Below are 5,000 nucleotides of genomic sequence, written 5' to 3'. Positions count from 1 at the left end.
AAAAATGACTAAGTCCAACTTGGTCTACCAGTGGTAGGCTCGAAAAGTTGAAAAAATGACTAAGTCCAACTTGGTCTACCAGTGGTAGCTCTGAAAAGTCGAAAAAATGACTAAGTCCAACTTGGTCTACCAGTGGTAGGCTCGAAAAGTCGAAAAAATGACTAAGTCCAACTTGGTCTACCAGTGGTAGCTCTGAAAAGTCGAAAAAATGACTAAGTCCAACTTGGTCTACCAGTGGTATGCTCGAAAAGTTGAAAAAATGACTAAGTCCAACTTGGTCTACCAGTGGTAGGCTCGAAAAGTTGAAAAAATGACTAAGTCCAACTTGGTCTACCAGTGGTAAGCTCGAAAAGTCGAAAAAATGACTAAGTCCAACTTGGTCTACCAGTGGTAGGCTCGAAAAAGCTGAAAAAATGACTAAGTCCAACTTGGTCTACCAGTGGTAGGCCCGAAAAAGCTGAAAAAATGACTAAGTCCCACTCGGTCTACCAGTGGTAGGTCGAAAAAGTGCGAAATTTTTCTAAGTCCCCACTTTTGGTCTACCATTTCACGCCAAAAACTAGTGAGGGTGGCGAGCTCCAGGATTTCTGACCCCCTTCGCCCGACTCCCTTGCCCGACGAAGGTGCACTCCGGTCGGCCTCGGAGCGAGTTCGCCCGCGCTCTGGAGGATTTTTCGTCGGGGGGTTTTTCAAAGGGGTGCCGTCGGACTGTTGAGGAGAGTGGCAATCTATAGGGGTCCAAGCACTGGAGATGATTCTCCATTCATTTCTAAGCATGGCAGAGCTTAAATAAAGCCCCATTAATAGTTCCAAAGTGGATTTTTGGACACTATAACACGGACCCGATCCTACCCGACCATGAAGCTCCGCAGGTCGGCCTCCGTCCCGCCCCCCGCCCCCCAGGCGGTACGGAGGAAAAACCAAACTTCCAGAGACGGTTCCAGGGGGGGTATCTCTTTTATTATTTTGACCCGATCGAATGGACTACCAAGCCCGCCTGGGTAGGCAACCGCGCGGCCCTCCGTGGCCACTGTGCGCGGTGCGTTCCTACCCGACCCAGCGGGTTAGCCTCCAGGGGGGTCCTCCGTCAGGGGGAGGACCTTTCCGAACCTATCCGAGGGAGTCGTAGACGGCCCGTCTATATCGCAATCTGCCCTAACACGATAACCGGTCGGCCCGGAGCCGTCGGACTCGATGCCTCGGTGGTCCTCGCGGCCCCCGAGCTCCAGCACCCGGCTTCAAAAAGCTCCGGACCCCCGGTTTCGGAACGAGCGTTTCCTTGTTATCCCCGAAGCAAGCGGGAACTCGCGCAGCGGAGTTGCCACACTAATTTCCACTGGGAGCAATGAGGGGTGAGCTCGGACGAGCCTCTCCGCCCGTCCCCCCCTCCCCGGGGGGTTCTTCGGACGGTACGGGGCCGATCCCTCTCCCCTCTAAGAACCAATGGTTTTTTCTGTGACAAAAACCACTCGCAGCAACCTGGTTGATCCTGCCAGTAACATATGCTTGTCTCAAAGATTAAGCCATGCAGGTCTAAGTGCACACGGAAGGTACAGTGAAACTGCGAATGGCTCATTAAATCAGTTATGGTTCCTTTGATCGCTCCACACGTTACTCGGATAACTGTGGTACTTCCAGAGCTAATACATGCAAACGAGCGCTGACCGGTCCTCTCTCGGGGGGGCCGGGATGCGTGCATTTATCAGACCCAAAACCCACCCGGGGGGACCCGCGAGGGTTTCCCCCGGCCCTTTGGTGACTCTAGATAACCTCGGGTCGATCGCGCGCCCACCGCGGCGGCGACGTCTCATTCGAATGTCTGCCCTATCAGCTGTCGATGGTAGCATAGGGGGCTACCATGGTGACCACGGGTAACGGGGAATCAGGGTTCGATTCCGGAGAGGGAGCCTGAGAAATGGCTACCACATCCAAGGAAGGCAGCAGGCGCGCAAATTACCCATTACCGACACGGTGAGGTAGTGACGAAAAATAACGATGCAGGTCTCTTTCGAGGCCCTGTAATCGGAATGAACGTATCCTAAACACATGGGTGAGGACCCATTGGAGGGCAAGTCTGGTGCCAGCAGCCGCGGTAATTCCAGCTCCAATAGCGTATATTAAATTTGCTGCAGTTAAAAAGCTCGTAGTTGGACTTCGGGAGTGGGCTGGCGGTCCGCCGCGAGGCGAGCTACCGCCTGTCCCAGACCCTGCCTCCCGGCGCCCCCCGGATGCCCTTGGTTGGGTGTCCGGTCCTCAGGGGTCCGGAGCGTTTACTTTGAAAAAATCAGAGTGTTCAAAGCGGGCACCAAACTCGCCTGAATGCCTGAGCTAGGAATAATGGAATAGGACTCCGGTTCTATTTTGTGGGTTTCCTGAACCAGGGCCATGATTAAGAGGGACGGCCGGGGGCATTCGTATTGCGCCGCTAGAGGTGAAATTCTTGGACCGGCGCAAGACGGACGAAAGCGAAAGCATTTGCCAAGAATGTTTTCATTAATCAAGAACGAAAGTCGGAGGTTCGAAGACGATCAGATACCGTCGTAGTTCCGACCGTAAACTATGCCGACCCGCGATCCGGCGGCGTTATTCCCATGACCCGCCGGGCAGCGTGCGGGGAAACCAGAGTCTTTGGGTTCCGGGGGGAGTATGGTTGCAAAACTGAAACTTAAAGGAATTGACGGAAGGGCACCACCAGGAGTGGAGCCTGCGGCTTAATTTGACTCAACACGGGGAACCTCACCCGGCCCGGACACGGAAAGGATTGACAGACTGATGGCTCTTTCTCGATTCTGTGGGTGGTGGTGCATGGCCGTTCTTAGTTGGTGGAGTGATTTGTCTGGTTAATTCCGATAACGAACGAGATTCCTTCGTGCTAAATAGTTACGCGGCCCCCCGCGGTCGCGGTTAACTTCTTAGAGGGACCAGTGGCGTATAGCCACGCGAGATGGAGCAATAACAGGTCTGTGATGCCCTTAGATGTCCGGGGCTGCACGCGCGCCACAATGGCCGGGCCAGCGTGTGCCTACCCTACGCCGAGAGGCGCGGGTAATCCGCTTAAACCCGTTCGTGACGGGGATTGGGGATTGCAATTATTCCCCATGAACGAGGAATTCCCAGTAAGTGCGGGTCATCAGCTCGCGCTGATTAAGTCCCTGCCCTTTGTACACACCGCCCGTCGCTACTACCGATTGGATGGTTATGTGAGGTCCTCGGATCGGCCACGCCGGGGCTCCTTCGCGGGGCCTTGGTGCTGTGCTGAAAAGTCGATCGAACTTGATCATCTAGAGGAAGTAAAAGTCGTAACAAGGTTTCCGTAGGTGAACCTGCGGAAGGATCATTACCGGGACTTGGGTTGGTAGTGCCTCCCAGTAGGCGCGACTCCCATTTCCACCAACAAAAATGTTCAAGCCACGGCCCGACGTTGGGAACTACAGGGATTCCCTTCGGCCTTTTAATGACTTGATCGAAAAACGGTGTCCTGAGCAAAAACGTGTTTTACGGCCAAAGGGAGACGGGTACCTGGCCCCCGAAGTCCGTCTGCGGGGTTTCTTACTCCGGAGGCGGCTCGGCGGCGCGGTTTGATGACCCCGAGTTCGCTTAGGCGTTCCGGGGCGCCCGTACCCGCGGCTGCCGTAAAACATTATTTCAAACCGTCACTTTTGTGTCTGTTGGTTACATGGCTTCGAAACAAAAACAACCATAAAGAGTACAACTCTTAGCGGTGGATCACTTGGCTCGTGCGTCGATGAAGAACGCAGCCAGCTGCGAGAACTAATGTGAATTGCAGGACACATTGATCATCGACACTTTGAACGCACATTGCGGCCCCGGGTCAATCCCGGGGCCACGCCTGTCTGAGGGTCGCTATTCCAATCTATCGGACCTTTTCGTTCCGTCTCCCTCTTCCCTCCGGGGAAGAGTTAAGAGACGGTTCGAGGGGACCGCGGCTGGAGGTTCGCAGGTGCCCGCACCTTCGTCTTCCTAAAAGCAGACTCGGTCAGGTTCCCTTCTCGTTCGGGACTCGATAAAAGCCGCTCGACGGGCTTGATCGCGGGGGAAAAGACTTTCGTCCACCCCTCTCGCCTTCGTCTCCGTTGCCCAGCGATGGGTCTCGGAGGCCGGCTTTCCACACACCGTCCTCTACCGTTCCTCGTTCCGGCGAGGGGAGAGGTGGCGGCGATCCGTGGAGAGACGTCGTAGCGACGGCTGCCGGTGGGTTTTACCCTCTCTGGCTGCCCGTTATGCGCGCCGTCTCTCCGTCGGCGGATCTCCGTCCTCCCTCTCCTTTTCGTTCGGGCCGAGAGCGCGGCAAAAGAGAGGTTGGTAGGATAGCTCCGGTAGAAGGCGAAGAGGGGGGGCTTAAGTTTTTTTCTTCCCGTTTTCATCCTTCGTCCTCCGGCCGAATCGAACCTCCCCGTCTCGAAAGGGTTCCTCCGAACGGTTTCCAGCCAGACCGCGAGGGGTGGTTCCCGCCCTCCCTCGCGGCGGCGTACGCCTGGCGACGACAGCCCTTCGAGCGCGACCTCAGATCAGACGAGACGACCCGCTGAATTTAAGCATATTACTAAGCGGAGGAAAAGAAACTAACAAGGATTCCCCTAGTAGCGGCGAGCGAAGAGGGAAGAGCCCAGCGCCGAATCCCCCGTCCTTCACGGGCGTCGGGACATGTGGCGTATAGAAGTCCGTATCTCTCGGCGCGGGCCGGGGGGCCTGAGTCCTTCTGATAGAGGCTCAGCCCAGGGACGGTGTGAGGCCGGTAACGGCCCCCGCCGCGCCGAGGTCGCGGTTCTTCTCGGAGTCGGGTTGCTTGGGAATGCAGCCTAAAGAGGGTGGTAAACTCCATCTAAGGCTAAATACTGGCACGAGACCGATAGCGAACAAGTACCGTAAGGGAAAGTTGAAAAGAACTTTGAAGAGAGAGTTCAACAGGGCGTGAAACCGTTAAGAGGTAAACGGGTGGGGTCCGCACAGTCCGCCCGGGGGATTCAACCCGGCGGCGG

General features: G+C 55.9%; 2 non-coding genes and 1 pseudogene across 2 annotated transcripts; all 3 read left to right on the top strand.

Annotated features, from left to right (window-relative positions):
* The first annotated feature begins 1,476 nt into the window (after nucleotides 1-1,476).
* Nucleotides 1,477-3,340, top strand: LOC125798926 (18S ribosomal RNA). The gene has a single exon (XR_007437712.1). It is a non-coding gene; the product is annotated as an 18S ribosomal RNA (ribosomal RNA).
* A 370-nt stretch (nucleotides 3,341-3,710) lies between these two features.
* On the top strand, nucleotides 3,711-3,864 carry LOC125798925 (5.8S ribosomal RNA). Its single transcript, XR_007437711.1, has one exon. It is a non-coding gene; the product is annotated as a 5.8S ribosomal RNA (ribosomal RNA).
* A 655-nt stretch (nucleotides 3,865-4,519) lies between these two features.
* Nucleotides 4,520-5,000, top strand: part of LOC125798929 (28S ribosomal RNA) — a pseudogene marked incomplete at its 3' end in the record, with an annotated part of 2,981 nt that continues 2,500 nt past the window's right edge.

The sequence above is a fragment of the Astyanax mexicanus genome, unplaced genomic scaffold (genome assembly GCF_023375975.1).
Source record: "Astyanax mexicanus isolate ESR-SI-001 unplaced genomic scaffold, AstMex3_surface scaffold_95, whole genome shotgun sequence".
Classification (NCBI taxonomy): Eukaryota; Metazoa; Chordata; class Actinopteri; order Characiformes; family Acestrorhamphidae; genus Astyanax; species Astyanax mexicanus.
This window is presented reverse-complemented; position numbering and strand designations above follow the sequence as displayed.